Source organism: Columba livia, chromosome 5 (genome assembly GCF_036013475.1).
Source record: "Columba livia isolate bColLiv1 breed racing homer chromosome 5, bColLiv1.pat.W.v2, whole genome shotgun sequence".
In the NCBI taxonomy this organism is placed as follows: Eukaryota; Metazoa; Chordata; class Aves; order Columbiformes; family Columbidae; genus Columba; species Columba livia.
The window spans coordinates 7,277,098-7,302,343 of NC_088606.1; the positions used below are offsets into that span (position 1 = coordinate 7,277,098).

Below are 25,246 nucleotides of genomic sequence, written 5' to 3' on the forward strand. Positions count from 1 at the left end.
CCTTGTGGTTCTCATGTGAATGATGTGATGGAATTCTATTATATGAAGTGTCACCCAGGTGTTTAGAAGTTAGACTCGACTGAACAGTCAGTCTTTGCTTTACCTGGGGCTCTCTCCAAGCTCTAATGAGAACTGTATTTCTCATTCTAACCCCCCGCTCCAATTAAGTGGTGGTTTTGTAAATCTGCAGGACCAGAAAGGAGAATTACTTGGCCATCTATTCTGACCTCCTCCATGATAAATTTAATAATACTTCCCAATCTAAATACGTACATCTACTAAAGGAAACCATTACTTTAAAAAATAAAATTAAAGAATCCAATCTTCAGTTAAGAATTACTTAAAATGGTGAATCCTCTGATTTAAGGCTTGGGAGATAAGTAGTTGTTCCCAAATTTTAACATCCTTGGGATTTAAACAGATCTTCAAAGCTACTTTTTACAAACCCACTTTAAGGTTCGATAGAAAAAAATCTTGCAACACCCACCATGAAGTTCTGCTAGACTTACTATCTACTTTCAGTCTTCAAAGCATGTGTGGGTGGTGATTGATGTAGATGCGTTGCAGAGTGAATATAAACGCCAAAGGTATTAAAGCTCTTCAAATTTTCTGTTTCTATAGAAAAATGTATCTATTCTTTTTCATTGCTGTAAAATGCTGAGACTGGTATTCAGTTGTCTTTTTTATGGAGACTAAGAATCAACATGTGATATTTTGTTTGGTTTGGGTCTGATTCCCTTACTAAATGAATTGTGGTTTGTCCAGAATTGAAATTTGTCCTGCTGAAAACAAATACATATTCATATCTTGTTCTTATCTGTTAGATGATGTAGAGGTGCATTTCTTATATGAAAAAAAATATTTATATTTTAAATGTAATACCTACTGTACATTTAAAATATACTGTTAGTGCTAATTCCGCAGGAGAAAGCTTTACTATTTTTTAATGGGAATTAAAATGACTGTCATTATTTTCCCTTACAGTAAGTGGTGGAAGTTTTTGTACTCTACAAAACAGTGTTATATGACACTTCATTTGAGATGTCATACCATTTTGTCACCTACTTTTATGGATATTAAGACTTAAAGCCTTGTTTGTGGTAGGCATTGCATAGACACCTCCCAGGGACAGGGTCTATGCCTTGAATGCAAACAGAGAAGACAGAACCAGTGCAGAGTGAAGCAACTTGTCTCAAGTCACAGAGGAGATCAAGAAGAGAGCGAGGAACAGGAGACAGGTATCCTGCCATTCCAAGCCAGGCTGTGTGACTTCTTCTGATATACAAATCCAAGACTTTCCGAAGAATTAGAGACTATTCTATTAAAACTTTGCTGGTAAAGCAAAAAAACAGGTTGTCTCCAAGGGTGGCAGGTAACCAACAACCTTACAATAATTAATTACTATGCAAAGTGAAAAGAAGTACCTTTAAATAACATTTAAATAACATTGTTGTAACTATTTAAATGCTGTCCTTTCAGTAATGACTGCGGTAGTTCAGAGTTTGAAATTATATAAAAAAGTCCATTATCTGGAGAGCTGGCTGGCTGACAACTAGTGATTATTTTTCTTGCAAACTATTTTTTGTGTGTATATGAAAATACCGTTGGAGAAAATTGGAAACAATATGTTACCCATTTCTCTGTGTGTGATATGAAATGTGGTGAAACACATAAACAACTACCACTGAAGCACTGCAGCCATCCCCACCTGTGCCTCGAGCTTGTGTGGGGAGTTAATTTACAATAACAATAGGCTCCACCTGTGGTTATCACTGCAGCTTGTTTATCTGAAGTGAGACTGATGAGCTTAGAGGAATAGTATCTTTTTTATGCACTTTATGTTGGCCTGAATGAGACTTTACAACTAATTAGTGAATTACTGTAGCTTCACAGAGAGAAGGAATTTCACTTATCCTGAAATATACCCTTTTTAAGCAAGGTACTTAAATCTATGCTTTTCTTGAAGGAGTAAAAAAATTAAGAGAGCTAGTATATTGCTTTATCAGGTTATAATTGGATAGAAAATGAAGGATTTTGGTAAACTGGGGATACTAGAATTTGAATGCAAGCTACAAAAGAAACAACTGAATACAAGGCAATCTGGGGGAGAGCAGATACTGGGGAAAAGAAATAGCAAAGGTCATAGACTTTTGGGAACAGAAATCTCATAACTGTTAGATTTGACCTTGTATATTAAGCTGTAGAGGTGAAGGAAAGAGGTAGGCTTCTGAATTTAAAAAGACCCAATTTCCCCAGAATGAGGGAATCGATGGGTATATATAATTGGTTGTTGTTACTGTAGGGTCATGGTGAAGGTGGGGAGGTTAGCATGAAGGTAAGGCTGCAACTAATAAGGGCTCAGCAGAGCCTGTTCTTTCTGGAAATAAATATTTGGAGGGGCTGGAATGACTATGCCTAATAAAGAAATCATGCATGCAAATTATAAGCAAGGCTTATAAAGAGATTGGGAGTGTTAATAAACATGGAGATTGACCACAGACACAAAAAGTGACTTAAGTAAGGAAAACAGAAAATTTTACATGCAGTTCATAAAGTCATCTAAAAAGAATATTTCAAATAGCACTTTGAAAAACCGGTGTAAAGGGGTGTTATGTAGATAGGTTACTGCATATTCAAATGCAGGTCAAAAGATGTTTGCAGCAACAATGCTTGCTAGAGGAGTCTTTGAAACAAAGGGATGAGGAACTCATTATTTTTTTTCTCACTTCTTTTGAGTAGGCTGCAAGGACCCTGGGAAAGTGGTTATACATTCATATCGCACCATCATCTAAGTACATGGAAAACACTTTTATACTGTGCTGAAGATTTGTCAGCTTACTACAAGGACCTTAGATCACACCTTCAACAAGGTTCAGCACAAACAAGGTAAAGTCACAGTTTGGGGTTTCTCTGAAGTATCTTGTCTGTTTTTCTGCTTTTCTTTTTTGACTTTTAAAATATGTTTCCTATTTGATTTTGGTGTTTGCAACAATGTGGTTTTGTTAGGAGTGCTTCAATTTCAGTTTGGTTCAACATGTTTGTAATAATGTTTTCTCCAAAGGTGTCTGAAGGAACCTGCGTCCTCACTGAATATTGTGTTCTCTTGGACTTATTTCATCATTTTATTGTGCCAAACATTATTTGGGGGCTGTGGGGTAGATTTCAAAATAATCTTAGACCAGATTTTAATGATCGTTGGAACCTGTAGATGCTTCATGAAATATGTCATTGGGTGACTTGTGATTTAGGCTGGAAAGGACCTCTGGAAGTCCAACTCCCTTCTTTAATTAAGGATAGGATATTTCAAGTTGCTCAGAGCCCTGTTAAATTCAGTTTTGAATATGTGTAGACTCCAGCTTGGGCAACTATTTTCAGAGTTTCACTAACCTCACAGATTTGTTTTTGGGGGGGGTGGGGGGGTGGGGGGCGGCGGGGAGGTGTTGGAGGTGGTGGTTTATTTCCCTAATCTCTAATTCGAATTACCATTGTATAACGTAGCTCTAAATCTTGCTCGTAACTGTACAAGATGTTTGTATTTCTGAACATTTTTACAGGGAGGAACATATCTCCTCCTAGAAGTCATCTGTGATTTTAAGTGTGGAAACACCTAGAATCTGGTCATGACCAGGCAGTAGTGGTAGTGGCAGCTGCTTCTTGATTTAGTTCTCTTCTCCAGTAAATTCCTCAATCTGGTATCTGAGTTTTGTCATACATTAAAGAACTTAGAGTAGAGAAATTAATGCTCTGTGAATGCCTATAGATGCAGGATTGTTCCATGTTGCTTTGCCAAAATGAGAGTGGAAAACAAGCCTTTCAAATACATTTTTACTTTCAGCAGTGGCTGCTGAAACCTCAAGTTTCTATTCTATTTCAAAATGGGTCAGTTTTAGGTTTGTCAAATAATCCAGTATTTTCCAGACTTTGAGCATTCTAATTTTAAATCTATAACTTCAGAAATCCCACTGAGTAAGAGGGTAACTATGTACAATATCCAATCTATAGTGGTAGACCATTTCGTTGTACTGTAAGTTATTAATTAGGCTAGTGTAATGTTCATAACTGCATAACTTAGGCCTGTTAAGATCTAAATGCAGGTATAATCCTTAAAAAAAAAATCATTCTAACTTGTAATTAGTGTCTTGAAACAACTGAAGCACTTAATATTTTTTTCTTCCTCTAAAATCACTTTCTTCTCTCCTTCCACTAATTTGTAAGCAAAGCTTGACAAAAATGGGACATTTGCAGCCAGATTCTAGGGAAGATATGGGACATGAGATACGTACTTGGAAAAGTCTCAAGAAAGATTACAGGTGAACAATTATCCACAGGGAGATATCAGAGGGAGCTTCAGGCAGAGAAATGGCAGCTGTGTGGGAAATTGTATATATTTGGATGCATTCACAGTGGAATTGACTGTGAAGATAAGAAATTACAGAGGTCACTCTGGTAACTGATGACTGGTATCATCAGTACCCTTCTTTCTCAAGGTGCTGAAGCAACAGCGCTATTAGCAAAGCTATTATTTTCCCTCTCATTTATTTAATCTGTTCTGGTTTTTGTTCTCAGGTATTTCAAAGACTCTGTGGTGGCTGAGGCATGAGGTTAAGATTAAGAAAATAAACAGATGAGAGCGTCAGATTTCTCCACCTGCTGATGGGTTTTCCTAACTTGCTTTCCCTTTGCACAGTAACTTGACTGAATACTATGGTGTTGATTCTGATTTAAAGTCTTCATGTTCAGCTTCACAGCTTTAGTGGGGTTCAGTCATTCTTTAGATGCTCTCCACAAGCAATCTTGAAGCTGAATTTCTTAAAGAGCTTGTTCAGGATCTTACAACTGGCTGGAAAAATCCAGACGTAGTTCACTTCAAATGGATTTATCTTCTTGCTGATTGAAGTTGTACTAATCACAAGATGGGTGTATCCAGAGAGGTTCAGCACTGTTTGAACTGGTATGAAGCTAGAATCTTTGGTGTCAACACTTTGCTTTTTAGCCCTCTTGCAGCCATCTCTAGTCACCTGGTTGGCAACACATTTTGTCCTAAAGCTTGCTGTGGTGAGTGACCCTTCCGCTAGTGTTCATTACAGGAATCTTCTGGCTCATAAAACACTTCATTTTTCCTTCAGAAGCAGGGAAGCTCCAGGTGAAAGAATGAAGACATCTTCAGGCCTTGAAAGGTGACACTTGCTTTTGCAAAGTCTTTCTTCAGCTGTTCCATGTGATGGAGTGTGCTAGACCCTACGGTCTTCGCATAGTCATAAGCACCTAGTAATGAGCAGCACAACCAGCTGCTGCCTGGAGTGGTCTCACTGCATAGCTGCTTTGCGAAGAAACACTGACTTGCACCAGCTGAGGATGTAACCTCGTTGCTTCATGCTTTAACCTCGAAGCCTCCTTGTTAATACAGCAGTAAATGTACTTGTTGCAATTAAAATTGCTGCTTCTCAGGTAAACATATGCCGAGGTTTGTGCTTTATCACTTTGAAACACGATTGCCCCAACTTCGCTAATTAGCAGCATTGCCCAAACAGAAGGAAACATATGGCTCATGCCATGCTGACTTGAAGTCTTTGGAGTCCCACTGGAGAATAATTAAAGTGGTTTTGATTTGCTGGTATGATGAAGTGTGAGCCATTCTCATTTGGCCTTATGTCTAGAAGCTCTGAGACAGCAAGGTACCTTAGCAGGAGAGCTGTAATAATTAACACAAGCCAGATTGTTATTAATCAGATAGCTTTGTTGCCGTTAACAATCATTTGTAATTATTAAGAGACTTTACATAATTCGTGCAAGATCTCCTGTTTACCCATCTATAGAACTGCATGATTAGTTGGGCTCAGTTTATACTGAATGGTTGAGAGATTGCAGCATTTCGGTTCTTCTTGAAATCAGGTAGATTATTATAATGAAAAAATCTCTCCTGTCAAATTGAATCCTTTCCCCATTTTTACACTGATAATACCAAGGAGCATGCTGTCCAGTGTGATATTTATCATTAGTTTTCATTTTTGGAAACAGTTGAATAAAAGAGATGTGCATGGAAAGTCCAGATTTCTTCATTAAACAAGTAATAAAAAAAAAAAAAAGAAAATGAAAGTTTTGACTAAAATATTAAAGAAAAGATCAACATTTTCTTTGGAAAACAGATAATAAAAGGTGTTAATATGAGTAAAAACTAATCTTCCACCTAGAGAAAACTTTTACCCAGCATGGGTAATTCACTCTGCTCTCCTGATGCTCACCATGAACTGGAAATAAGAGAGCCTGTTTGCACATCACTGTAAATTTTACTCCACAAATGGCTGTTTAACAAAAGTATGGGTTGTCCCCTGCAGGTTGCTGAATATAAACATGAATGCTGCTGAATAAATGGAAATTAAACTGTGTAATGTAAGCAGTGGATGTCATAAATACACACTGCTTAGAAAATGCAGAATAATTAACTGGTGTCAAAACTTTTGTTGAGAAGCAAACAGTATGAAGACCATGAAATAGGACATTTGAGCTGCTTGACTGAGAAAGTCTTGCGGATCAATTTTCAAAACAGGTTTCTCTGGATTCTATTTAATGTAAGCTTTTAGTGATGCTTCGAGATATCAGTAGGTGAATAAGTTGAAAGCAAGGCTAAACCACAATTTGGTTTAGAGTAAGGTTGAAAACTTAGATGCTGAGGAGGGTCTGGCTGAAGCTTAGATAGAAGAAGGATGTCCGGGATTAGGTTTACTCATGAACTCTTGGTCAGACACAGTCTGATGAGTATGGTTCCTCCTGAAGGTGTCGTTCTGCCCTGGAAATTGAATATACTGTTTTGCAGCTTTGAAGTTAAAACCATTTGCTTTTTTTTCTCTCAGAAGGTGCATCTGAATTGTATTGTCTGAGCTACAGAATTCGTTTTATGCTATAAGTGGGATTTTTGGGAGGCTTTTGTAAGTTTTAAAAACAATCGAGTCTTTAAACTTTATTTCTTTTACTTAATAGTGGATGGTTTCTGGCCTTCAGATACCCAAACTTCTAAACTGGTGTGCAAATATTATCTCATACATGGAAAATTGATGTTGGTTCTGTACATTACTAAATATTTCATGTGCTCCTTTTAGAAAGCAGTTGGGAATCTACATTTTGGGAATTTTCCTTTCTAATGCAGATGGATAACTTTAATGTGGAACTGTCTTTTTTTTTTTTTTTTTAGGGATTTATCTTAACTGGGCCAAATTCTGTGTTGCAAAATGCTCCTTATATGTTTTCCTTGACCGAAGTTACTATGCACAGAAGTCAGCTTTCTGTTTTAGACCAGATTGTAGACCTCAGGATAGTATTCTTCCCCCTCCTTGCTGGCAACTTCTGGAGGCAGGTTTCTTAGGAATCACATGTGAGACAGAAATGGAACAAGATGTTGTTGGTGCATGATGCTGCATATTTGAGGAAGCTGCAGAGGATCTGTGCACAAAGAATCAAGAAGGTTTGCATTTTGTAAGGGAATTTCCGACACAGCTCTCTACACTTGTGGAGGGTACTGTAGAGGCTTTGGTGCCTAAATAATTTACAATTAGTTGAAAACTGATCTGTTTCATTGTTAATATATGTTCTACTCAAACAGAAACTGTAAAATTGATCTGAGGCCCATCCTGAGTGTCAATCTTTGCCTCTCTCTCAAAGAGCGTAGCTCTCTTTCAAAAATGTAACGCTGTGTGTGACGCAGGAGTTGCCATGGAAAAATACATTGAATCAATCATTCATGATTTATTTATAGCAATTAGAATGCACATCCCAAGATCCAATAGTAACTTTGATTTAAAAAAAAAAAATCCAGACAAAGGATTAAAGCATGTAAGTTGTTGGGAACATTTATGAGTCTGTATGGTTAATATATTATTTAAAAAATTGACTATCTATGTTTGTGGATAGGGCCTTTAAGTATTGGCGCTGCTGATATTTGCTTCTATATTTCTGCTGCTGATAACATTATTGCTGCTGTTGTATACTTACCATCTGTTCAGTAACTATCTAGTGGGTATAGTAAATACCAGTTCAAAGTGAGATGTTTCTTCTAATCATGTGCTTTTGAAAATGTTTGTGTGAAAGTGGATGCTTTGGAGAAATCTGTACACCTGTATCTTGCTGGGAACGTGGTGCCCAAGGTCCTTAGAGTGGAATACACTTGCCTGAGGCTCTTAAACTACAACAGGCAGTGAATGTCTTCCTCCTGATGGTTTTAATTCCATTGAGGCAGAAACTTTCTATTTATTTTGATGAACATTAACTGTATTCCAGTGTCAACTTTTTTAGGTAACTGCTGAAGCATCACAACTTATGTTGATCTCCCCCCAACACGTGCTTTTTCTTTGGGCAATGATGAAAATCCAGCAAGTGCACAATTTTTCATGTTTAAATATTTATATTTATTTATTTAATGGGTGGGCACCCTTCAGTGTTTTCTTTCTTCTCCAGGGATGTGTCTTATGGAGACTTTGATTCTGGAGGCTAAGGAACTCTGGAGTTTATTGCCCTTGTCTTTCTATCATTATGTGGCTTGCTGAGTTTCATTTCAATTTGGCAGTGAGTCAGGAATGTCAGCTCTCTGATGTATAGCTCCCTCAGAGGTTAAATCAATAGTGTTTTAAGCATATCGCTTTCTCTCAATGAGGCCATTGCTGGGAAAGTTCTTGCAGTTTTTCAGCTTTGATAGTTTGCATTGAAAATGTAATGTTAAGGAACAAAATCTACTTAGTAAAAATCTGAAAGCAACTCCTGCATAAAGGGTTTTAATTACCTGGAGTTAATATGTGGAGTAGAAAGATTAGGTTTCACTGCCTTGGAGCTGGGTGTGTAAGAAATTTTACTGATTGTAAAGTGAACCTTGAACCATTTTCTCCCGCTCAATGGGACTGATGGTGATTTTCTTTCCATGGACTGATTTTGTATTACTCTCTTGAGACCTGCTGACCTTCTTAAATCTTTGGGTAGTATGGGAAGTAGATGGGCTGTATCTGGGCATATGAATGCCTGTCAATCGCTCATCATCAGTGGGCTGTGAGGTTCCACTGCAAGTGTGTCATGGGTGAGGTATGGTAGGGAATGAGAGAGAAGAGTCAGAACACTGAGGCTTGGGTAGGATGCCTGAGATTGTCAGGTAGACCTTTGCAGAAGAGAGGGGCTTTGAGAATTCTGCTGGTCATGCAAGCAGCATGAGACAGTGTCTTAAAGGGTTGTGAGTCCTTGAGCATCCAGTCTGAACACGGCTGTCTTCGGCCGCACAATGTGTTCAGCTGCGTGAGGGTCTCATCCCTCAACTCTCTCTCACATCCTTGCTTGATTTGGTGGCAGACTAATAACAGCTGCCACCTGATGAGTTTTACTGGGTCACTTACGCATGCCATAGATAGTATCTCACTTGTGTGGGGTTTTCTTTGGCAAGTAGAATAATTTCGCCACCTTAAAGAAACCCTAGGGTTCCTCTGGAAGTAGCAGTTAGAGAGCTGTGTCTCTTGAGAGAAAAAAAAACATCAGCAGTGTTGAGGCTGAGTAAAAGTTCACCTTACCCTATATTTTGTCTACAAAACCGCAACTCCTAAGCTTCACAAATAAGCTGCCAACAAAAAGATTGCTTTTCCAGATTTGATAGTAACAATGACAACTATGGTTGACTGGAAGTTTCCTTTGTCTGGAGGCTACAAGAGTAACAAACCCTCTTCCATCTTTATTAGTACAGGTTTCACCTCCAGTACTGTAGAGAAATGCCTGGGGTTGTGTTGACATTTTGAGCCGGGATTCATCAGCTTCAACTAGTAGACATCTGCACTGTAAGCAGCTGATTTGACTTGTTGTCAAGACTCCCTTCAAAGTTGATGGAGAGAAAAGGATATTTTTAAGAGGAGATTTATTTCATGCCTTGACAGCTATTCAAAATCAGTCAGATGGATTGAACCTTAGAAGTTTCTATTTCTTCATTGTTCAGAAAGGAGCCTGGACAGTGAACTTTTTGTCTACTTAAATTTTGCCCAATTGAATCCAAAACTTGAACTCTGTATTCTTATTCCTCTAAGCAATATTCAAAGGATGAGCTACTCTCCACTTGTTGCTTTTGGGACAAAATTTGCTGGCCACAGATTCTTACCCTGAATTAATTGCCTTTAATTTTTGTAGTCATACAGACACACGGGCTTGCCTGTGAGTGTTAGGTCAGCATACGGATCAGCTGAGGCCCTGAATGTCCCTTGAGATTGCTGTGCGAGTTAAGTGACCAAATACTTTAAGAGACTTCAGAAAATCTCAACCTATGTTCAGCTTTAGTGTTTGGAAGGAAATGGAGAGTGTCTTTCCTCAAAAAAAAAAACAACAAGTGAAGAAAAGACAAAGATCCATTTCACTTCTCAAAACCTTTTGATTCACAAACAAATGGATTCAGAAATTCTGGGACGTTTGGCTGCCTTGGGCCCCAGTAGTTTGCTGGTAGGTGGGCTGCCTGGGCTGGCTGTGCTGACGGGAGGGCTTCTGGGTAGCTGGAGCTCTTGGGGAAGCTGTTTGCTGCCTGTCAAACCTATAGTGGCATCAGCATACTCCTGTGCAACCCTTCTGTAGGAACATTTTTCTGATAGAAATCTCTTCTATCTGAAAATATCTAGCCAGTTTTGGCAGAGAGCATGGATTCACATGCTGAGATATCTGAAGAAAATGCCACATGTTCATTGCATTAAATAGGGTGAATGTTCAGAGGGAAAATATTCTCCAAGCTTGTAATGATGGATAAACGAGCTTTACATCCTTCAGTGAATTCCTTCTGTCCTCCTCCTCTATCTGGTTATCTCAAATGAGCTCTTTCAAGACCCTTGCATTTTTGTACCTCTCCATCTCCAGTGCCCAGGGTGCTATGCTAATTTGTATTGAACAGCCACCTGCAGATGAGATGTTTCCCAGTGCCCAGATCACACAGAGTAGCTGAAATCTGCAGCTCTTTGAAGTTCTTAATAGGGCAGAGGTGGGTTGGGGGATGAAGTGTTCAAGTCCCCTTAATCAAATGTGTCCTTCTAACTGATAATTTAGCATCATTTGAGACAAAAATTAGAATGTCCATGAAATATCAGTGACTTGTTCTTTGTTATAGTCCTGCCTTGGAGTTCAAGGAAGGATTAGAGCACTGGTCTAGTCAGGAAAATGTGTAGTCTATGTTCTCAGCAACAGGGGGGGAAGATACAACAGCCAGGTATTTTGTGGTTTTCTTTTTTTTTTTTCCTTTAGTAAAGCCTATTGCAAGTGACACCTTCAAAACCAGGGAGGTTTTCTCAGCTACAAGGGAAAACAGGAGTTGAAGAATAAAGTTTCAGTTCCCATCTTGCCCTCAGGTCTCTTCTGGGGAGTGTAGCTCAGGGTGCTGGGGTGTTGTGTCCTTGCTGCTTTGTGCAGGAGCTCAGAGTCAAGCAAATGTTTTAAAATTTATTTTATTTTATTTTTTTTCTGGTCCCTTTGGTAAGCTGGGCACACTTTTCTCCATCTCTCAATATGAGCTCTGGTATTTGGACACCATAGTGTTGTCCATTGGCCTCTTCTTTCCACATAGTGTCAACATAATTACTTTTGGTTTTTGTTTTTTGTTTTTTTTTTCAGGCTTTAGGTTTATGTTTCCTCCAATTTTACATCACTGCTATGTTTGGAGTAGGAAAGTAAGGAGGTTTGACTGTGCATGGATGGATCTCTTACACATCCTGGACCTTTATTCGAGTATATGCTTCCTAGAAGCAGCCATGAAGTGCCAGATGTCTCATGTCACACACTTCTTTCAGCAGAAATTAATTATGACTCAGTTGTCTTAGTACTTATAAACAGGCATTCTATCTTCAGATTTTCAGCTTTCTGTATCACAGTGAAGATGCCAATTAAATCAGTTGTCCAGTGAGACTACTGAGAGCTGGGGAAAGTAACTCTGCTTCCTGCTGTTTGGAGTGTGTGTGGAGGTAAAAAATGCCTGGCAGCTCAAAGAAATATTTAGAAGTGATCTTTAATATTAAATGTATTCAGATTTTATTTATTTATTTACTTATTTATGTAATGGTTGTAAACAGAAATATTCTTCTTCTGCCAAACAGGAATATGGGTGGAGGATGCTTATGGAAGTTCAATACCTTTTTTCTCCCCATTATGCTTTTTCTTGGGAGGACTCAAGCTGCTAGAAACAATTTATCTCTCAAAGTCAGATGAAAACTCTCAATGGAGATTTCTTAGAGCTTCACTGTGAAGACTGGAGCCAGCATAAGACCTTCTTGTGTCCCTCCCTCCCTTGAGTATATGCTTCCTAGAAGTAGCCATGAAGTGCCAGATGTCTCATGTCACACACTTCTTTCAGCAGAAATTAATTATGACTCAGTTGTCTTAGTACTTATCTAAGCACTAAGTTATATCTATATGGTCTTTTGGAGCTGTGCTGTGTTGCAGAGGTGATCCCGCTAAAAATATCTTTCAAGAAAAGGAAGGATAGTGAGTTATTTGTAATCTAGCTTAACATTATTTTTTGTGCATAATGTGGACATAACTTTTAGAAATTAGTCGCTGTGGAAATAAAAGCTACGCAAAACTTCACAAAGTGATCACTCCGTGTGGGAGAGAACATTTTGCTTTGAGTCCTGAAGGACTGAAAACTGAAGACGTGGTCTGTGTTGGAGCAAACACAGACAAAGCACTGCTGTAAGTTGAAAGGTAGAAGGTTGTTGGCAAGAGGCAAGTCATGTTACTCTTAAAGCCTGTTAAAAAAACAGTTCTTATGAAAATGTTCTACAGAAAATTCCTTTTTTTATTAAACAAGGCTTTTAGAAAGCTGCCCTCTCTGGTCCCCTTTAATAAAGGAAAAAAAAAAATCATTCAAGTTCCAATTCAGAGATTGCGATCTTGGCACTCGGAAAAATACCAATAAGCCAAAAAACACTAGTCAGTAGAATCTGTAGCTTCTGTATTTTGAGAGTGTAACTGAGGAGTCCAGTTCATGCAGGAATGTCAGTCAGAGTTATGTAGGGTCCAAAATGCATTTGCCATGAGGCACAGAGGGAAAGAGCTCAACTACAGCTTCCTAGATACAAGCTGTCAGGTTTTTGTTCAATTTTCTCTGCCCTGGAGTCAATATTTTAAAAGATAGAGCTGTCAGTTCCATGCTACAGCTGTAGAAGCAAGACATGTTGACCCAACTATAGCATGGGCCTCACCTGCATGCCCAAAGGCTCTGCCTCTGTGTCAACTTTGTGAGTACCTCCAATTTCTACCCATCAATTTTTTTTCTTTTTTAAGCTTGGTTTGCTTTATGTGAATTTCCGGTTATATTTTTTATGTACAGATTTGAAACTTCTAAATATGAATTTAAGCAAATAGCTGGGCTACATGTACCCTCATGTGAATGTTCTTGGGCTCTCAACAGCTGGAGCATGGGAACATTGACAGTGTCTGCTTGTCCTGAGCAGCCAACACCTTAGAGGGGGTTGTGCATCTCTGCTGGTCATCGACAGAAGAATTAAAATGCAACCTTAAATTATGGGTTTATACTGGCAAAAGCAAGAGAGCTCAGATGTTCATTCTGGTGTAACTGTCAACCCAAACTGACCAGCAGCCACTTACAGCTGAGACATACATGATGGACAGGGGCTGTTTGTTTCCTGGCTGGATTACAAGGTGCTGGTCAGCACTAGGGATGTACCTGTCCCAAGGTATGTCCTTTGAGAGCTGGCTGAAGAGATCTTCCTTCTCTGTGCAAAGCTCAGCTGACAACAGTCAGACTTGTACCCTCTGAATCATCCCTTAACTCATTTTTTCTTCTCTGCAAGGCTAAGTCTCCTGGAGAAGCTGAGACTGGAACACTCTTGTCTGTCCCATATTAATTTCTACTGATGGGATGGCATTGGAAAGGAGTTTCTGTAGCCCAAATGATGCCATGGGTAAGCTCCATAATATCACTCTATTTTTCCCTGAATATGTTGCTTTGAAAGATACTGGGATGTAAATGGTGAAGACACTTTTACTTTGTATGGGAGGACTGTGCATGCAGTAAGCAAGCACTTATTTCATGAAGGGTTCATCTCTTAATGGCAGGAGTGTTTTCAAACCTGAGGCTATCACTGTGGTGCCAGTGTTGACGAGAACTAGCAGATTTACAATTCCTCCCTCAATGCCAAATAGGGAATCATCAGAAATGAAGGCACGAGTATTGCAAAAGCTGATGTGGGAGGCAGAAATAAAGCTGTTCAGGAATTAAGCTCGTGCACCTTTGTGTCTGCTGTGAGTTCTCTCCAGTGGGCTGTGGTTAACCAGTAATGGACTGATGCCAACCTCACATCCTCCATGGACTGGGCCTGTAACATGCTCTTGCTGGCATTCGGATCAACAATTTATATTTAACTGAATACATGGTTCCGCGTGTCATTCTGATGTTCCCATAGCAGTTAGGAGACAGTCTTTATAGGATTCTGATACGTACTTGGAAGCATAACAAATCTCAGCATTCACCTCTCTTGGCATCAGCACAAATTCTGGCCACTACCAGATTCTCAGGCAGCTGCCAGGAACTTTGGCAGGGTACAGCCTGCCAATGTGTGGGCTGAGTGATTCATGCCCTTGTGTTGAGAGTTGCTACTGACTGTGTACAGTGACTGTTTGACATCTGTTCTGGCTAGGCCAGTCTGCAGAGATGGGGACATTTGCTAAGGTCATAATTCTTTGGTACCAGTTTTTTTTTTTATCTTCTATGCTGGGGTGACTTGTTTTATTGCCATGTAATCTTTGCCCAGTTACCAGTGCAGAAGATATAGAAACAGTCTGTTGGACAGTTTCTTTTGCTCTTACCTGCTTCTCAGTGCCTGATGCCATCTCAGATTCTCCACAGTGGTTGTTCCTAAACACTTCTCCATCAGCTTGTGCCTGCTTTCTCCTCTCCTCTTTCTGCAACTAGAGGCATCTGACTTCACCTCTTTCCTCCAGTAGCTTTGTCTTTCCACACTGTGAGTGCAAATTTGGAGAAAAGTTTAGCTGAGCCTGGTCCTAGAGTTGAATTAATTTTGGAACATGCAGTACCATGGTACCTAGAAGTGAAGCGATGAATGAATGCTGCTTGCACTGTGACCAGAAGAAGAATAAATAATACTTCAGCAAAATACCTGTTTTCCATACTGCATGTATTCTCCAGTGTCACTGAGGGGAGAGTAGCACCTTAATCAGTTTGATGGTTTCTCAAATTGACAGTTTCTTACTATTTTCAAACAGCACAAGCATTTCAGGATGGTATGAGCCAATGAGCTCGTTTGCATAACTTAAGACACCAAAGAGCTCATCTATCTCTTCTCCACTCACCTGAATTCAGGAGATGTGAAAAATAACTGGAAATGAAACCCAGAGGTTTATTTTGTTTGTTTATTAAAGAGTAGACCTTGGATCTTGATTTGTGACTGAGATTTCAGTTCTATTCTGTATGAATCCCCAAAACTTTGCCTCTCTTCAGTTGCTCACTGTATAGATCATGTGTAATGCTTATGAGACAGAAGATGCACTAGGAATAAATATTCCCACATGCTACTAAAAAACCCCTCGGCACGTACAAGGTCATGCTAAAACCTATCCCACTCCACTATGAAAAGAAGTTGTGCAAGTTTTACTCTTTCAAAAAACAAAGTTTGAGAAGCTAGGTGCTAGGCTTGGAAAATGTACAGAGCAACCAACACAACTATAGCCCCATAAGCCACTTCTGATTTGGTGGGTGAGAAAACACTGCTTCATTAGGCACACAATGTTGACTTGCATGAATGTGAATGTACACCTGGAGACTCTCTGAGAGCCAGAACTTTGGCAAATTCATATCATAAATAGTATAAACTGCAAGCTAGTGCAAAGCTCTCTGACAGAGCATTAACTTTTAGTCTGAGGTTCTTTTTGTGGGACTGTCAAACTGAGTCATCTGTTGATGTACGGAGAAGAAAGGTACAACACGTATATATCTTTTCTTGCTAAACATGATGCAAGTTAGAAAAGGAACTTTTGTCTGCAAGTATAAACTGCCTTTATGTTGCTTCACTGCTTAGTGAGAAGGGACAAAAGGGTCGTTGCCGGCCTTGGATAGATACCAAGCTTGACAACATGGCTCACTTTTTGCTATGACATGGAGCAAAAAGATCATTCCTGCCTCAGATTTTCTGTGGACTGTGCCGAGGTGCTGACTGGATACAGAAAGACAGTTTTCAAATGCTTGGGGTTGTTTTCTCTAACCCTCCTCAAGTGATGCAGTGTGGAGAAAAAGGGAGGACAGACCCAAAGTCCCTAAGAAAAGGGACCTTGTCTTAGCGTGGGAGTGAGCATGGTGGAAGACTTAAGAGGTTCTCGGGTTTGAAATCATGACCATTGTAGGCTGACTTCTTGGTAGTTCTGGGTTTTTGATTAATCTGATAGATAATAAGGACAGCAACAACGTGGGTGGCTTGGAAACTAAGGACAGATGACATAGCATTGGTGAGATACAGACAATGACCTGGGTCTGAACTCTTACTGTCGGGATTTTCCTCATAAAACAGGTATAATGATCTGTTTTTGGTCTTGCTCATCTTTCACTTACCTTTATTTAAAATGTTTTATGTCAAAAAGGCCTCATATATTAATTTCCACTTAGCATAACAGAGCACGCATCACAGTTGCATTTTTTATCGGTTCTGCAAATACCAGGAAAATATTGCTTGCAAAACCTTTTTGTTGTACATTTCTGTATCATTATAGAAAAATCAATGAAGTCATGATTAAGACTTTAAAAGAAATTTAGGCTAGTACCCTAATCCTAGATAAATTTGCTTTTGTTTCATAATAGCAGAAACATTTATCTGTCAAGAGCATTATTAGCTAGTTCAGTTTTTGGACTTGCAGACATAACATTTCAGAAAAAGTACAATGAAATGATTTATTTCACGTTCAGCTGAAACACCTTAAATGATAATAAGCTTTATTAAGGAAGAGGACTTGAAGACACTGCGTTCATAGAAAAGGTCAAAAAAAGGCCCTAGATACAGAAGACATTTTCTGCATCTAAGTTCCCTTGTCACTGTGGAAATCTGAAGAACGTATGCTATTGGTATGTGGTTTTGCTTGGGAATGTTATAAATATTTGACTAAGATCAAACAGAACAGCAAAGTAGTACTGTTTTAGTTGTGTAGCTTAGAAAAATAAAACAGATCCATATCCAGTGACTATGGACTGGTGTCAGACAAAGCTCACTGTTGGTGGTATTTGATCTGGGATATTCTGTTAAGCAGCATTACAAAAAGCATGCTTATGAATACAGAAATCCATTTGGTTATTTCTTCCCTCTAGATGCCTTCCCATATCCTGTCTTCTGGTTTGGGGCATCTGCAAGCTGTAGAAACCAGAGGACAGGACTTCTCAAAGTAACATAGTCCTTATGAAGGTCTGTTGAGTCCTGTGATAGGATATAGAAACTTTTGGCGTGCAAAAACCAAAACAAAATGAAACAAACAAACAACCCTCACACACACACACACACACACACACACAAAAACAACCCCCAAAAAAACAGACAGAAAAAACTCACCACAAACTGGATGTAAAGATTTTGCTTTGAGTTTCCGGTGCCATATTTTTAAGCCTGATGAAGTTATTTGCAGTTCTCTATTTGGTATTCTTTCCACACTTTGCAGTAGCCTCTGTTTTCCAATAGCATTGCTGAGAGCTCGACTTGGTTGTGTGGAGGAGAGCCACTAGTTTGTCCAGTGAATTTTAGTGTCTGGATCCAACCGACAGACAATACCTGAAATCACAAGATGTTTCATTGTTTGCCTTTATTTGTAGTTAGGCTTTGTCTTAGCAGATTAATTCCAGTTTCTGAGAGAGGGAGACTGTTTATTTGAAAAGCCAGGAGGTTATCACAGGGACAGCAAGGCAGAGCTTCATGCTGAAACTATAACTGTGAGAATTCCAGAGCCCTCTTGGCCCATGTTGACATAGCTGGTCCTACAAAATAAGCATCCTGCCTCATGTCAAAATGTGGATGTGAGTTAACTTCAGCAGGGACTCTCTGCTGTGCACATGTCCACACCAACATGTTACACCTAACCTGACACGAGGCTGTAGCAGATCACCCTTTGAAAGGCATGAGGTTGTCAGGCATTGGAACAGGCTGCCCAGGGCAGCAGTGCAGCCACCATACCTGGAGGGGTTTAAAAGGCGTTTAGACAAGGTTCTTAGGGACATGGTTTAGTGCTAGAGTTAGGTTAGGTTATGGTTGGACTCGATGATCCTGAGGGTCTCTTCCAACCAAAATGATTCTATGAGAGCTGGTGCCTTCCAGTGAACATTTTGGCTGTCTCGGCATTTGCACTGCAATGAGGGGAGAGCATGGCTTTAGTGTCGCAGCATTCCCTGCCAGTGACACCTCTGTTGCAGCCATGCTGTCTGCCTCTCTCTATCCTGGCAGTTTCTGTGGTCTTTTGTTACCTTGTCAAGATAAATTCACTACCTTCCCCCACTACTGCCTGCCTGTTTTAGCTCTGAAAACTACACATTTCAGCTCTGACGTTCTATTTCACTGACTTACGGCCAGAGTAGCAATTAATCCAGTGGGAGACAGGAGCAATTTTAATTTTTATACGGGCTGTTGAGGGAATAGTGCAGAGCAACTTACGAGCCTAGATGGACCCACAAAACCTTTCTTTGACAAAAGGCACCATCAAGCTACTTGCTGATGTTAGAGGAGGTCACTGTGGTTTGCAAATGTCACTAGCAAGTATAAAGATCAGTGAAAGGGATCAGTGTATGGAAAGGTATTTGGATATATAATTTCTTTCAATTGCTTGTAGGGGGACACCTTTAAAACCCATCCCTAAGTTTTCCCCTCAAGGCTTTGAGGTCATCACTGTGATGTGTGTCCTGTCACCTAGTTAGCAGCTGAAGCAGGTACCTGAGGATGTATTCTCACATCCTCCATATCCAATTAGGAAAGGAGTCAGAAACTTAAAAATGAAAAGCCAAGGAAAGGAGTGTGGTTGTGCTGGGCCCAAGGCCTGTCTAGCTCATCATCCTGCCTCTGGCAGCAGGTGCTCAGGGGAAAGTGATCCTGGGTCCTTTCTGCCCCTTAGCAACCAGTGATGTCTTAATCTTTAATAGTCCAGGGTGGATTTTCCTTCCATTAAATTGTTCAGCCTCTTTTTGAACTCTGTTCATCCCTCTGATGTCTGTAACACCAGGGCATTACACAGCTTAATTTGAAGCTGTGTTGAGAACTGCTTCTGTTTGTTTGCTTGAGAGCCTGATGCTGGCAAGGTTCATCCGATGCCCTTTGGCTATTGGATTGAGAGCAGTGGTGAGCAGTGCTTGCCCACTCTGTGCTGCCTGTAGTCATACTGTGTGTTCTAAAGCAAAGCACATCACCTTCCTTAGTGTTTCCTTCCAGCAAATACCTTGCTGTGCTCAGGAAGGCTGAGGTTTTACTCTCGGTTGCAACCAAATGTCAGTGACTGCTCAGGAGGCAGAAAGATGAATGCGTGGTGTGGGCATCATCAGGAAAAAAACACTTTTCTTCTGTATGTGCAGATGCACTAATAGCACCAGTCCTACCTTTTCAGGTAGGTCTGTAATTAGAGTTAGTTTCCAGGAGGTGCTAACCTTTGCTTCCTTTACATCTCCTGCTGAAGAAAAATTTAGACCTGTTTCTTCAAAATGGCATGAGGAAGAAATACAGAGCTGAAGGGCTATTTCAAGTTAGACGTCTTGCGGACTTACATTGAAATTGTCCCCGTCTGTGCAGAATAATTAAATATTGAGTGGCCAAGTCCCAAATTATCCTGTGGTCTCAGAGGCAAGTCTGGGCACTGGTGGGACAGATAAACATCTCTGGATTTCGGTCTGTGGCCCAGTTAATGTCAGGTTTTAGCTTACACAGGTTACTCTGCCTGTACATCTTGCCACCTTCTGGGTGGCTTCAGACCTGAGAAAACATAAGAGATCTGCAGCAGACAGAGAACCAGTTTCTTCTTCATTTAGACTGTGATGGAGAAGCTCTGGATTTCAGGACAGCTCCGTGGCAAGACAGACAGACAGCTCTGTGCGCAGCTGGGCATGGGCTGGTTAACACGCAGACAGTGATGATGATACTGCTGTATTCCAGAAGCCGAATTTTCTTCCTGTGCTGATCGCCAAATACAGTGATGATTCCAACTGGATGCACAGTGATTTTATCAATCGTACTCTCCATCTGTTTCTGTTGTGGATAAATTAACATAGGTAAAGAACCACAATAGGAATGAAAGTAAGGAATTGACTTCCAATGGATAGATTAGAGAGATAGCTTCCCCCTTGCTCCTTATGTCTATACCTTAAAGCCTGTTGTCCTATGGAGAGTACTTTCATGGCTAACAAAATAGAAACAGCAGGTGACATTTTTAATGTTTTTGGAAAATTTTCTGATATTTCCCAAAGTCAGGATGTCTCTCTCAGTTTCCTGGTGTCTAATAAGAAGGGTTGTCATGTTAAGGCAGTACTGGTTTGAGATCTTTCTTCTCTGTTATTGAAACACATTACTATTGAAACAGTAGGAATCTTAATATGTTTTGAGATCACTTACTCTTGTAACAAATTGACCAGTGGGTTCGAAGCTTTTTTGGGAGTTATGTATGTACACATGCTGCCAAGTGGCATCTGTTGTGTAAATTGAATTCTCTTTGGAAGTGAAGGCAAAATGGGCAACAGTGACAGAGAAATGCCTGTCTTCTGAAAGAGACTGGATGAATGATGGCATTTGAATTTGAAATGGGAAAATTAAGTCACTGCTGGAGTGGAGAAGACGTTGCTGTCAAAAGCTTATGCTTTGGGACCACGTCTAGAGAAAAATGGCAGTTTTTGTGAATCCTGGTTTGTATCAACAAAGCCAGTCTATTATAGGTGGATTGAACTCCTTCACAGGACGTGCTTTGTGGATGATGGAAAACTCTTTGAAATCAGAGAAGGAACAGCACAGGATCCTGGTCTTCTCACAAGAAGACAGTTTGGGTGCTTCTGTGTTCCTGGCAAGCAAAGAGAAAAAATATATGTATTTTATTGGAAACACATTAGTTTATAAACATAGTAGTGCCTTGGAATTAGAGATGCAATAATTTTAAATTCCAAAGGTGAGAGATTTCCTCCCCTTATGTTATCTGACATGTTAGGTGATAACCTCTAGTGCTATGCTGTCTGTGTCATACTGTTGGAAAGGTGTAGGATGATAAAATCAGATATTCAGTAACCTGGTTCTGCTCTTTTTTATTAGAATGGATATGACACAGAGTCTATAAGTGATTAGATTTAGTGATGAATACAGTACTCTACAAACAGGTCCTTTGCAAGGATGGGGGGCAAAAATTAATTAATCTGTTATGTTTCCTGAGCATGGGAGGACCTGGGCTTAAATTTAGTTTTCAAAAATCAAAGATCAGTGTTTTACCAGAAAGCTGCTCAGGATCCAATCTGAGCTCACAGTAGGCTCTTTGAATCACTTATTGCCTTAATGCTGGAATTGTGTAATATTTAAGCCACTTCTTTATATGGTTCACATAATAATGCCACTGCATCAATAATAAAGGCTCCTCCTGGAATCTGTCAAACAAAAATCTATGCCCTTTTGTAGTAATTTCCTGTGGTATAAATGATGGTTTGTACATCTGAAAAGCAGTTTCAGAGGGCTGCTCTCTCCAGCTCAGCCTTGGGTTGCTGGGTTAAGAGGGTTTTTTTAAATTTATAGTCCACTTTGACTTGACTACACTTCTGGAAGAGCCTTTCTGGCATCCCTCAGCGTGGGAATGACAGAAATAAAAACATCCCTTTTTCCCCCCACTGTTTTAAAATGCTTCAGAACTGCTGATTGCAGCACAGTCTGAACAACAGGCATTTTTTCTACATGTTGCCTTTATGCAAGGTTTAGATTAAAAACACAAAGAGCTGAGAGTAGCTTGTGCAAATACAGTGAGCAGAAATTTACCCATGCTTCTATGCTATGGTGACAGGTACTTTTTTTGTCTTCCTTAAATGGTTTCGAGTAGTGGTCCTGACAGAGAGAAGAAAGAAAACTGCATACGTCTCAGTAAATGCAATGAACTCTGCTTTGCTGTCCACATTGTGATAGGACAAGTGCAAATGGGACAAGAGCAAGAGGACAAGAGGAAATGGCCTCAGGTTGCACCAGGGGATGTTTGGATTGGATATTAGAAAAACATTCTTCACGGAAAGGGTTGTCAGGCTTTGGAACACGCTGCCCAGGGAAGTGGTGGAGTCACCATCCCTGGAGGTGTTTAAAAGAATTAGGTTATGGTTGGACTTGATCCTGAGGATCTTTTCCAACTGAAACAATTCTATGATTCTATGATTGTGGTACTGCCCAGAGGATGTCTTGAGAAAGTCAGCAGTGTTGGTGCTAAGGGCATGCCAGGTGTTACCTGAAGGAGCAGCAGCTTCTGGAACCAACCAGAGCTCTTGCAGGGAAAGCCCATGCACAGGTGGTTTCATGGGAGAAGAAGGGATAGATGAAATTAGATGCTACTTGGAGCACTCAAAGAGACCTGTCAGGCTGCAAACCTAACTCCCAGGTCTTCTGCATCCTCCACATTCCCCTGTGTTAGTTTTGTAGCCTGGTACTATGGTTTGTCTTCTGCCCATTGGCAATTGCATGTGTTTATCATCACTTGGGTTGGTCTATGATTTAAGAAGTGGGAAGAGTGATGCTACCAGTAGAGATACACCATGGACAGGACCTTGGGATTAACAGAGCCTGACACTGAGAGCTTTCTCCTGCAAGCTGGCTCAGTCCTGTCATCCACTCAGCATGCCAGAAGGACTCCTTGTCTCTGTGCACATTACCTGTCCCAAATGTCAGAGGAGACTGCAGCTTGTGTAGGAGTTTTCTTCAGCCACCTGAAAAGTCCTTCAACAAACCTTTGGGATGTATGTCATGCTTTCTGAAGGGACCAAGCTGCCCTATTTCCATAAGCCCCACACAGAAAGCAGGTTGCCGAAGGACACATCTTGTTCTTGGTACTCTATGTGTGACTGATCCCGAAAAGGAAGGTTAAGACTTTAGTGTTTCTGGAGGAAGGGGTGCGTATGCGTGTGTGTGGGGAATATAAAAAGAAACATTAGCGCGTTCCGATGGAATTGTGTTCACATTTAACTTAATGACAGACACCCACCGACTTCATAGGGGTCGAGATTTCAGTATCCTGCATGCGGGGGATCTGTCAGTAATGTTATCCTTGTTATAGCAATAGCTGAACTCCTGTTAGCATAACAAGCTATGGGGAACTGCCAGTTAGCAGTTCTGTCACTTACGTTCCCTAACATGAATGTTTGCATTCGATTGCTATCTTGGTTAGCCAAAAAGTCTTTGTGTTCCTGGAATTATCTTGGCACTAAAAGACTACGAGGGAAGAGTTTTCTCAAGCTGGGCAGCTAAAGTCCCTTGTCCTTTTCTTGGATCTCATCTCACATGAAGATGACATTATCCCTGCTTCCTCTCCTGCCTTTCCTCCACCCCTAGACCCTGTATGCGTGGAGCAACCTCTGACAGTCATGATGCACAACCCTTCCCAGGCTTCTGTCTGTTTGAGAGAAAAGTCTTATGGTCTCTAGTCCAGTAGAGAAAAACAAGCACCAGCTGAGAAATTGCTAGAATTACCCTTGGGAGAGAATGAACAAGATGGTAACAGCAGTTTGACACTGATTTCATACTCAATGAATCAAAACTCTAGAGCTGTAAAGACACTCCGGACTATTATTTCCACTCAAACCATTTTCTGAAGATGTCTGTCCAATCTGTTCAAACAAACCTTGAATGGAGATGGTTTGACCTGAGCACAGGTGCTCTGTTGACATTGTACTCCTCAGTGCTTAGTTGGGTTTAGTCCTTCAGGGGTGTTCTTTGTGCTTGGTGCTGTACACACACAAAGTTGTTGTCTCAGATCTGGTTCATACTGAGAACATCCTCCAAATGACTACAAAATAAAACGTCCTTGAAGCGATACCTCCACTGTTGAAGTGTTACTTCCTTCAGTGTTGGCTCTCAGTTGAGCTACTTACTGCCTGTATCCAGGATATGGTTTACCAAAGGTTCAGGGTTGTGACTAAAAACAACAAAATATCTCGTTTCACCTCCCAGATCCCTAATTCTTACACTTCCTTCACAATCTATTTGAAATATTACAGCTGGTTTCCTGGGACAATTTGCATATGTCTTCTGACTTTCTGGTCAACATCTTGATAAATTTCCAGCTAATGCGATGCACTTTAGGACTTAAAACTGGGGTTTTTTTTTGCTTATGTTGAATCTCTTAACTAAACTGTTGTAGTGCTGCAAGCTTGAAGAGGACTGGATCTTTTTATTATTTGCACTAGTGCAACTTCTGACATTCGTAAAATTCTCCCCATTTACTCCAGTGTTAATAATAAATAAATAAAAAGTTAGTGATTTGCACCTGAAACAACATTTTGGAAACTTGCATTTCCTCAGTTGAAAATACATTACTGTTTCTGTTGCAAATGGTCTGCTCTCTAAATTTTCCAGTTTTAAAACTGGAAAAAATGAAAGCGTTTCAGGAGGTGAGGTGACTTTTGCTTCCTGTATAGTTTACATTTTGTTTCCCATTTATTATTTCTACTTTTTTTTGTGTGTTCTTTTATTTGACTTTGTATGCATAACAATACCCCTTTGTCATCTCCAGCTGTGCCAAGCATGCTGTGCCTGTGCTGCAAAGATTTTTCACTTTCTATTGAAGTTTTGGATCTATGCTCTAGAGGTAGTCTAATGCCAGCCTTCCCAGGATCATACAGGCCAATTTCAATTGAAGTCCCTTCCAGGTGCTTTTAACTGGACAACTCTGGCACACCCTCTGCACTAACACCCAAGACAAGACACAGGCACCTTGGTTCGAGAGAGCAATCCAGGTTTCTCACATCCTAGAGATGCCTCCATTATATTTTTGTCGGTGTGTATTTTTGGGAATATTTTTCTGTTCTTCCTTTGTAGTTAGTTCCACAAATACAAATTACAGATATTGGAGAAAATCACATAGTGAAACTAGAAGCTGGGCTTACGGTTTTAGCTTCAGGCTGATGTGGGGAAAATATGTTGAAGAAGGGATTGTTTCTTGAAATTTCATAAGGCATATCTTAGTCACTAGAGGCTGGGATATGTAATTGAAAACAGGCAAAACCTTTGAACAAATTATAACTGTTTCTTTCAGGAGACAAGTGAATTTATAG

General features: G+C 40.1%; 1 long non-coding RNA gene across 2 annotated transcripts in view; it reads left to right on the forward strand.

The window, feature by feature from the left end:
* Positions 1 to 1,765: 1,765 nt before the first annotated feature.
* LOC110361594 (uncharacterized) overlaps positions 1,766 to 25,246 on the forward strand; it is a 102,953-nt gene continuing 79,472 nt past the window's right edge. The window contains exons 1-3 of one of the 2 annotated variants that reach the window (XR_010473289.1): positions 1,766 to 1,939; positions 2,740 to 2,886; positions 4,567 to 5,932. This is a non-coding gene — a long non-coding RNA (uncharacterized LOC110361594). Of the gene's footprint in view, positions 1,940 to 2,739; positions 2,887 to 4,566; positions 5,933 to 25,246 lie in introns of those variants that run through there. The other variant, XR_010473288.1, reaches the window with a different exon arrangement.